Source organism: Hyla sarda, chromosome 7, assembly GCF_029499605.1.
Source record: "Hyla sarda isolate aHylSar1 chromosome 7, aHylSar1.hap1, whole genome shotgun sequence".
NCBI lineage: Eukaryota > Metazoa > Chordata > Amphibia > Anura > Hylidae > Hyla > Hyla sarda.
Genome location: NC_079195.1, coordinates 134211683 through 134222622, shown reverse-complemented (window position 1 = coordinate 134222622; position 10940 = coordinate 134211683). Strand labels below are relative to the sequence as shown.

Sequence of the window (10940 nt, the reverse complement as noted above, 5' to 3'; positions counted from 1 at the left end):
ATGTGATTGTAGTCTGGGAGTTCGTGAAAGTGGTGGACCGCTTCATGTTAGGGCAGGCAACACACTGTCCACAAGCTGATGATCCCCATCTGGGCCCTCTTGAGCCAAAAATATTTTTGGGTGGTTCAGGTCGGTATTCACTCTTAACTAGGAGATCTCCTAAGTTTTTCGCCCGTCGAGCTGTAATTTGGGGTTTGGATGGAATGTACTGTTTCAAGACCGGGTCCGTGGTCAGAATCGACCAATATTTAGTCATGCAAGATTTCATGTTGTCCCAGTGGGAGTGGTAGTTCGTAATGAACCGTACTGTATCATCACCATGGTTTTTAGGTTTTGGACATAATAGTTGGACACGAGATTGTTGTTTTGCCCTGTTGTAGGCTTTTCTCAGCGATCTATGACTGTACCCCCTTTGTAGAAACCTACCTCTTAGATCATCAGCTTGTCTCTTGAAGGCTTGTTCCGAGGAGCAAATACGTCGAGCACGTAGGTACTGGCCATATGGTATAGCTCTCACAGTATGTGTCGGATGAGATGATGTGGCATGTAAATAAGAATTAACTGAGGTCCTTTTGCGAAATACATCCGAATGCAGATATCCCATTGGGTCACGCTGTAGAAGAACATCAAGAAAATCCACTTGATTAGCATCACATGAATAGGTAAGTTTGATATTATAACTATTGTTATTCAAGCGGGAAATAAACTGTGAAAGTTGTGTGGAGTCTCCCTGCCAGATCATGAGGATGTCGTCGATGTACCGCACCCAAAAGAGGATGCGACCAATCGCGACATCCCCACGATCTGACAGGAACAGGTCCCTCTCCCAGAGACCCAAGAAAAGACAAGCATACGAGGGCGCACAAGCCGCCCCCATAGCTGTCCCCCGGGTCTGCAGGTAGAGGGATCCGTTGAACGTAAAAAAGTTGTGAACCAGAGTAAATTCCAATAACTGCAAAATAAATGATGACATTTCAGGAGAGTAGTTACTCATACCTAAAAAGAAACTTGATGCCGACAATCCGTCCGTATGGTTGATGCTAGTATACAGCGATTCCACATCACATGTAACAAGAAGAGTGTCTGGTTCCAATTGAATGCCATCAATCCTACGTAAAAGATCAGTGGTGTCACGTATAAAAGAAGGTAGGTTTTCAACCAGGGGGTTCAGTTTGCTGTCCACAAATCTGGCAATATTTTCAGTAAGATTACCTGTGCCCGAAATGATCGGCCTTCCTGGAGGTCTAGAAGCGTGCTTGTGAACCTTTGGCAATAAATAGAGAGTCGATATTGTCGGATGTGGTATCTGGAGTGCATCTGCCAGTTTCCTTGATATCACTGATGATTCAACCGCTGTATCCAGTAGTGACTTCAGATTAGCCTGAAATTGAGATAGGGGGTTGAAGGTTAGTTTTTTATAACAAAGGGGTTCACGGAGTTGCCTATATGCCTCGGCCTCGTATAATTTACGAGGCCAGACCACAATGTTGCCCCCCTTATCTGCGGGTTTATAGATAACATCTGGTATCCTTTGCAACCTGTTGAGACATTTTCGTTCATCATGTGAAAGATTATCTTTATGAATAGTATCAGGTAACCGCTCAAACTCCTGGCCAACCAGTTTGACAAATACATCAATCACAGGGCAAATCGATAATGGAGGGAATTTTTTCGATCTAGGGTAAATACACTTGGGTACCTCATATTCAGCTGGAATCTCTTGTTCAGATAGTAAATCTTGTAGATCATTAAGAGCTTGTCTCTCCTCAGGGGATGTAAGGCCCAATGACTCATCTGTCTTGTGATGCCATTTTTTAAAAAGAAGATTGCGTCCAAATAGATGCAAATCCTTTATTGCCGTAAATTTGTCAAAAGCTGTGGAAGGAGAAAAGGATAAACCTTTCTGTAAAACCGATATCTCAAGGGGAGAGAAAACATGAGTAGACAAGTTGATTACCTGTAAGGTATCAGCAGGAGTGCTGCTTGTTGTGGGAGGAGCCTCAGACCGCTTCTTAGCTTGAGGGACAAACTCAGACTTCTTTCTTTTATGTCGTTGATTAGATCCATGTAATCTGCGTGGGTTGTCCGAATTTTCACCCGCCGAGGATAATGAGGAGATAGAGGCAGATCTCTGTCGTCCCCTGTCTCCCGACGGACGTTGCCATTTATATACACGTTTCATCTGGACATCATTCATATCCCTTGCCAGCTTCTTACTCTTTATTGCCGCCATTTCCTTCTCCCAAATCTCAAACTGTTTTTCCATCTGTTTATTAAATATTTCCAGATCCTCCACACTAAGTTCATTCTTAAGTAATGTATATGTCTGTTCAATCTCGGTTTCAATCCTGTCCAGAGTATCCTTATTGTGATTGACCAGAAGCTCCATAAATCGACATGATGCTGTAGTACATGCTTCCTCCCAATGGGTAACGAATGATTCATCTATCAAAGGGAATGAGGGAAAGACTTGGACCCGGAGACCTCGTGGTATTAGGCCTCTCCTTATATAATTTTCAAGAAACATCTTGTTCCACCACGTTTTCAATCTTCTATGGTGAAGGTTACTCAAAGTTTTCTGTAAATAATTACTATTTTTTTGACCATTGAAGCCACTCGATGCCGATTCCTCCTTGAAAACCCGGTCCAACTGAAGGAGCCAGGTGCGGTCGCGATCCCGCAAATCCATGCTGCCAAAAAATTGTCCGCAACAAACCTGTGGATAACACAGAAAATTAGACCAGAAATACCCAAACGGACAACTAAAACCTGGAAGTAAAAAATTATTATTATGACTAAGCAGTATGTAAGTGACCAAGCACTATCGATTAATCCAGGTACTGGTGTTAGCTATAGGTATGTGAACTCCAAACAGAAATAGCAAATAACAAGGAGAGAAAAACGGAGTCACTTATAAAATGTATATCATTTTATTAATTCCGTGGAATATAAGTACATAAAAATTGTATATATATTAGTTAAAAAATATTATTTTTCAAGGAGGAATGAGGCTAAAAGGTGGTGTCACCGGCTCTGCAATGAAGGCTGGGTATGGTGTATATATTACTGGATCCACCACAATTTGTACACAAATTTGCAAAAACAGGATGTTTTAGCAACATGTAGGAAACATGTATATGAATCTCACAGTGAGAGCGAAAAAATTATTATATATATATAACATGCAAAATAAAGTGCAGTGTGCATGTAAACAAGCATAACATTGTGGGGATACAAATCAGTATAGCGATATACCAGAGTACAGCAGCAATCAGCAGAGACCGGGACAGCACCACTCCAACGTACGTTTCGGTACGCAACCTTCGTCTGGGAGTGGCTCTATCCCAGTCCGACTGTCTATTTATATCCAAGAACACCAATCAGATTGTATTAGGAGATAAATAGTATAATCCTCACCTGTGGCTGTTACAATGCACGCGAGCGCCGGCCCCGTCGCCGCCCGGAAACCGGAAGGAGCCGCGTCACATGACACGGCACTGCGAAGAATCACATGACCGTGCCATGACGTAGACGTGACTCACCCGGAACCCCAGCAGCGCAGAGACGGCGCACGCGCACCAGCGACAGGAGCAGTGTCTGTGATCAGCAGAACACTGATAGGTTAAGCATATGCATACATATATACAATAACATAACATGATATAAAATACGGGATTACAATGAATGATTATGAGTATACTGGATGCCATATAATAAGTTTAAATTTGAATGAAAATAAATATAAATATAAATGGTATGTGGTTCAGTGTGCATGTAAAGAGAAAAAAAAAAGAAAAAAGAAAAAAATATATTAGTGACATATATGTAGGGAGTATATATAATTTAATTCAATTTGTAAAGGGCTAAAAAGGAGATCTCCTGAGGTCAAATGGAATTCTATATGAAATGAGGATATCTGAGTGTAATACAATATGTGCAAACCAGGGAAGAGTGAAATGTAAATAAGGTGACAGTGAAAAGGGAATGATGTAAAAATATAAAATACAGTGGAAAGAAGATGATAAGTGAAGTGGAGTAAAAAGGTGTTTGAAGAAGTATATATATGTTATATATATATGAAAAAATATATATAGAAATATATGAGAAATGAAAAACATAAAGATAATAATATATTAAAATTTTTTTAAATTGTTGTTATTAATATAATGTAAATAGCATAATAATATTTACTAAAAAAGAGAGAAATAGTGTGAAGTGTCAAAAAATTCAAATAAAATACAACCGTGAAAAAAGTGAAAAAAAGGGGGGGAAAAAAGGGGGGGGGGAGAAGAGACGATGAGAAAAGTGATAAGTGATGGTTGGGTGAAAAGTGTACATGGTGCACATAATCCCATATAGCTCACCTAACTACAGTATATAAAAATAATATATCATATATTGTGCCCAACCCCTACATGCTAGAGATATAAACCAAAATATTAATCCAAAATTTATAATTTGTAAAGCACCAACCCATATCCAAAAATACAAAAAAGGGGGGAATTAACATAGTAAAATGGCATCTATGAGTCCCAAGTCCAAAATCCTGAGTATGTAGACATCAATATAGGGAGCAATCTCCTATTGGCATTCGTGTCCTGGAAAAAACCAAAAAATAAAAAATAACTGTTAAAAGTAGGTAAGAAAATTAATTAAAAGGGGGGTTAAAAACAGACAGAACAGACGAGGAATACATAAATGGCTTCAATGGTCAAAAGATGTCTATATGTTGTAACTATAAAAATGGTCCAAATGGCAACAGTTCATTTAAACCGTGGGGTTGCACCGTATCCAAGCGCCAAATCCAATAGCTCTCGCGTTGGGCCAATCGTTTCCCCAGATCACCCCCACGCATCCCAGGATACAATCTATCAATACCACAGAATTGGAGGAGCCTATCATCACAATCATGGAACAACTTAAAGTGTTTGGGTATTGTCTTCAAATCCTCAGTACTTCCTATTGTCTGCGCCAATCGGATGTCTCTCATGTGTTCACGAATGCGAATTTTGAGGGGGCGTGTGGTAAGGCCCACATAAATTTTTGGGCAGGGACACACTGCATAGTAGACTACATAGCGTGTAGTGCATGTAATCTGATGTTTAATCCTGTATGTGATTGTAGTCTGGGAGTTCGTGAAAGTGGTGGACCGCTTCATGTTAGGGCAGGCAACACACTGTCCACAAGCTGATGATCCCCATCTGGGCCCTCTTGAGCCAAAAATATTTTTGGGTGGTTCAGGTCGGTATTCACTCTTAACTAGGAGATCTCCTAAGTTTTTCGCCCGTCGAGCTGTAATTTGGGGTTTGGATGGAATGTACTGTTTCAAGACCGGGTCCGTGGTCAGAATCGACCAATATTTAGTCATGCAAGATTTCATGTTGTCCCAGTGGGAGTGGTAGTTCGTAATGAACCGTACTGTATCATCACCATGGTTTTTAGGTTTTGGACATAATAGTTGGACACGAGATTGTTGTTTTGCCCTGTTGTAGGCTTTTCTCAGCGATCTATGACTGTACCCCCTTTGTAGAAACCTACCTCTTAGATCATCAGCTTGTCTCTTGAAGGCTTGTTCCGAGGAGCAAATACGTCGAGCACGTAGGTACTGGCCATATGGTATAGCTCTCACAGTATGTGTCGGATGAGATGATGTGGCATGTAAATAAGAATTAACTGAGGTCCTTTTGCGAAATACATCCGAATGCAGATATCCCATTGGGTCACGCTGTAGAAGAACATCAAGAAAATCCACTTGATTAGCATCACATGAATAGGTAAGTTTGATATTATAACTATTGTTATTCAAGCGGGAAATAAACTGTGAAAGTTGTGTGGAGTCTCCCTGCCAGATCATGAGGATGTCGTCGATGTACCGCACCCAAAAGAGGATGCGACCAATCGCGACATCCCCACGATCTGACAGGAACAGGTCCCTCTCCCAGAGACCCAAGAAAAGACAAGCATACGAGGGCGCACAAGCCGCCCCCATAGCTGTCCCCCGGGTCTGCAGGTAGAGGGATCCGTTGAACGTAAAAAAGTTGTGAACCAGAGTAAATTCCAATAACTGCAAAATAAATGATGACATTTCAGGAGAGTAGTTACTCATACCTAAAAAGAAACTTGATGCCGACAATCCGTCCGTATGGTTGATGCTAGTATACAGCGATTCCACATCACATGTAACAAGAAGAGTGTCTGGTTCCAATTGAATGCCATCAATCCTACGTAAAAGATCAGTGGTGTCACGTATAAAAGAAGGTAGGTTTTCAACCAGGGGGTTCAGTTTGCTGTCCACAAATCTGGCAATATTTTCAGTAAGATTACCTGTGCCCGAAATGATCGGCCTTCCTGGAGGTCTAGAAGCGTGCTTGTGAACCTTTGGCAATAAATAGAGAGTCGATATTGTCGGATGTGGTATCTGGAGTGCATCTGCCAGTTTCCTTGATATCACTGATGATTCAACCGCTGTATCCAGTAGTGACTTCAGATTAGCCTGAAATTGAGATAGGGGGTTGAAGGTTAGTTTTTTATAACAAAGGGGTTGCAAAACTCCCAGCATGCGTGGACAGTCAACGGCTGTCCGGCAATACTGGGAGTTGTTGTTTTTCAACAGCTGGAGGCTCTGCTTTGGAAACAGTGGCGTACCGGACGTTCTTATTGGGGGAGGGGGGCTGTGTAAGGGTATGTGTATATGTAGTGTTTTTAACTTTTTATTTTATTTTGTGTTAGTGTAGTGTTTTTAGGGTACAGTCACATGGGCGGGGGATTACAGCGAGTTTCCCGGCGCAAAATTTGCTGCATCTCAAGATGCGAGAAACCCACTGTAAAAGCCTCGCCCATGTGATTGTACCCTGTACATTCACAGGGGGGGGGGGGTGCACCAGCTGTTGCAAAACCACAACTCCCAGCATGCATGGTCTGTTAGTGCATGCTGGGAGTTATAGTTTTGCAACAGCTGGAGGCACACAGGTTAGGGAACACTGAGTTAGAAACAGACAATGTTTCCCAACCAGTGTGTCTCCAGTTGTTGCAAAACTACAACTCCCAGCATGCCCAGACAGCTGAAGGGCATGCTGGGAGTTGTAGTTCGGCAACATCTGAAGGGCCAGATGTTGCTGAACTAAAACTCCCAGCATGCCTGGACAGTCAGTGCATACTGGGAGTTGTAGTTTTGCAACAGCTGGAAGAGCACAGATTGGAGACCATTATACAATGGTCTCCAAACTGGGGCCCTCCAGATGTTGCAAAACTACAACTCCCAGCATGCCCAGACAGCCAAAGGCTATCTAGGCATGCTGGGAGTTGTAGTTTTCAGACTCCTAGAAGCAGCAGTGAAGATGTTCACTGCTGCTTCTGAGGACCATATACTCACCTGCTGGTCCCGTCGCTCCTCGTCCTCGTGGCCGGTCCCGCGCTGCTCCTCGGTCCCGCCGCTGGATCTGGTAAGTCCGCCGGTCCCCCCCCCTATGCTGCAGGTCCCGAGCGATCCCCCGCAGCCATCGTCCCCCGTTCTGCCCGACTTCCAGGGGCGGGCAGTGCGGGGGATCTGAACTTTCACCCCAGATCACTGTGATTGGTCCACAGGGACCAATCACAGTGATCGCTGACCAGGACCATCAATGGATGGTCCTGGGGGTGAAGCAGAAGTTGTCCCCTGCTGGAAACAGCGGGACTTCTGCCAGTTAACCCGTGCGATCCTGCGCATCGCCGGGTTAACTGAATGTCATTTATAAACGCAGGGATGCGCGAACGCACTGCACAACCCTGCGTTTATATATGACATTCTGCGGGAAGGGGTTAAAACAATTCTCAATTTACATAGTTTTTTTTTAACTATTGTACTACTATTAAAAAGAATGCTAACTTTTTTATTTTTTTTACAAAATTGGCTTGCATAAAATTGTCCTTTTTTTGTTCCCTATAATTTTTTTATTTTTCCATATATTTGGATGTATGAGGGCTAATTTTTTTGCATCATGATCTACAATTTCTTTCGGTACCATATATATATATATATATATATATATATATATATATATATATATATATATATTAATAGGAAAATAAGGGTGACTTTATTTTTTATGGAAGGGATTTTATATAATTTCACAATTTTTTTTATTGTTTTTCCCCATAGGGATCTTTTATATGCAATCATTACATTGCATTTACTGTATAATGCTTTGCCTTTGCCATAGCATTAAACAGTATGACCGGCTATGTACTGATATAGCTTGGCTAAAGCAAATTACATCAGTCATGTTGCAGTGACGTTGCAAGCGTTCCATGAGCTCCACTGAACTACTGGCAACTTTCATTTTCACTTTAGGCGCTGTGGCATGTAGAATAGGATAAAGGACTCGTTGACTTCCTTAATGAATACTTCTATTCAGTTTTTACAAAATAAAATGGGAGGAACAGGACCTCAGTAAGGAGAAAAACTAATTAATCATTTAATGAATGTGTCTCTATAGTTAGGACAAATAAGTCATAGGGACCTGATGGGATACACCCAAAGTTAATTAAACAGCTTAGCAGTGTACTTTCAAAACTATTCACAGATTTATTTAACTAATCACTTGTAAGAGAAGTTGTCCCAGAAGATTGAAAATTTGCAACTGCTGTCCCCATTCAAAAGAAAGGTAGCAGAGACAAATTGGAATTGAATCTTTATCAGTTATATTGTAGAAGGTCTCAATGGTAAGGTATTGGTCTTTTTACTGATGACACAAAGATGTGTAACAGGGTTTATGTTCCTTGAGGGATACACTAAAGGAAAAGGGATTTAGGTAGAATAGAGAATAGTAGAATAGGTAGAATAGGTCAGAAATTTGGGTTAAGTGAAAGATAATGCACCTTAGGTGGGAAAACCCAAGTGCAGAATATCTAATATGTAATATAGTCCTAACTTCAGTATCTGATTAAAGCGATTTAGGGGTCATTATTTCATGAGGCTTAAAGGGGTACTCTGGTGGAAAACAATTGTTTTAAATCAACTGATGCCAGAAAGTTAAATAGAATTGTAAATTACTTCTATTTAAAAATGTTAACCCTTCCAATGCTTAGCAGCTGCTGTATACTACAGAGGAAGTCCTTTTCTTTTTGAATTTATTTTTTGTCTGGCCACAGTACTCTCTGCTGACACCTCTGTCTGCTTCAGGAAATGTACAGAGCAGGATAGGTTTGCTATGGGGATTTGCTCCTGCTCTGGACAGTTCCTGACATGGACAGAGGAGTCAGCAGAGAGCACTGTGGTCCGACTGGAAAGAACTACACAACTTCCGCTGGAGCATACAGCAGCGGATAAGTACTTTACATAAGTAATTGACAAATTTGTACCCCTTTATAGGTAGGCAGACAATGTCATAGAGCTACAGGAAATACCAGCAGAATGCTTGGATATTTAGGGAGAGGTAGTAGCAGTAAAAAGACGGAAGTGCTCATGCTACTGGAGAGACCTCAATTGGAGTATTTTGTGTGCAGTACTGAAGATAGTATCTCATGCAAACTGTACACCAGGTGGCTTGCCAACGTTTCTCTTTAACTTATGTAGAAGTTGTCACTCTGAGAGAGGACTTTCCTACTTTCCTTCATATATGATGGATGTGCTCAGTTCTGAGCACCTTTTGGTCTTGATTTTCTTTAATTATTGATGAAATATGCAGCCATGCAATGCCATTTTTTGTTTTACTATGGACATTGTCTCCAGTGTTTTGCCCTACCGTCTTCTCAGCATCCATGCACTTTATTACTGCATCAAAACTGCCTATACCCCTGTTGTAGCAAAGCTCAGAATGCCCCCTCAATAGCCCAATGTATCAAAAAAGTTTATCAGCTCTATAGATTAGGGAAATTAGTTGGATGGCATAACTGTACACATGACAATTTCATATCTGAAATTGTGCCTTGGATGGAAATGGGGTCTCATTAAGGAATACACAAATGTATTACATTGGTAAACAGGTTAAATAGTTTAACAATTCAGTAAGTTTGGGGGGGCAATGCAGTGTGGAGAATGAATTGTTGTGTTTCTTCAACCACTTGAACCCCAGTTGACGCAAGTTGCACTGTACAGTTATTGTGTAAATTTCTCATAATTGCCCTTTTTATACTGCTGAGTTAGTTTGTTGACTGCGGTACATCATGCTGAGATACCAAATGTGCCCTCTGATGCTTGCCTCTTGTATCTACCAAACATGGATTGCAACTGTGTGACCTTCTGTCAGATATCTGTCCATAGTTCATCCAGTCTTTGTATTCTCTTGATACTGGAGCTGGGAAGCAGCTAACAAGTGTGGATGTTTCAGAAATACTGGCATCACACCTCTTGGTCCCACCAATCTTCTCATGGTCAAAGACACTCAAGTTGCAATGTTTACTCATGACTAGCAAATGTTACTTTCTACTATACATAGTAGAGGTCAACAAATATGTCAGACACCAGCTATTTATAATGCTGAGATTGTTTTTTTAAATTTATTTATTTTATTTTTTATTCTATAACTAGAAAATAAAATAAAACACAGCTTTAATTTATGAGCTTGAAAAACAAAAGTACAGTTCACTATAATAGTTTTCTGTGATATAATAGAACAATTTTTATTATACAATTACCTACAGATATTACAAACAAGGGTTATTTTCAGTTTACATTTAGCAGTGCTGATTTAATCTCCATTTTAGAACAATTTCTCTGGCACTTGACAGGGATTCTAGATTGAAATGGTAAGAATAAAACAGTCTTGCGAATGGGTTTGACACAAGGCCTGGAAATATTAGCTCAGAAATAAATAATGAGTTCCCATAGTAAGTGTTTGTACTGTAAACCTTTGTTACATTACCACACCTCCCTTGCTGACAATCATAGTTATGAGGTTGAGGAGTGCTAGAACATGTGAACATTCACACTCATTAATGGTGTGTTCAGTAGCTCTAGGGCT

The 10940-nt window shown here is 40.9% G+C and overlaps 1 long non-coding RNA gene across 1 annotated transcript; it reads right to left on the bottom strand.

The window, feature by feature from the left end:
* Window positions 1–999: 999 nt before the first annotated feature.
* On the bottom strand, window positions 1000–2312 carry LOC130282940 (uncharacterized). Its single transcript, XR_008846562.1, has 4 exons — window positions 1958–2312; window positions 1700–1875; window positions 1213–1381; window positions 1000–1109 (listed from the first exon to the last, which is right to left on the bottom strand). It is a non-coding gene; the product is annotated as an uncharacterized LOC130282940 (long non-coding RNA).
* Between the last annotated feature and the right edge of the window lie 8628 nt (window positions 2313–10940).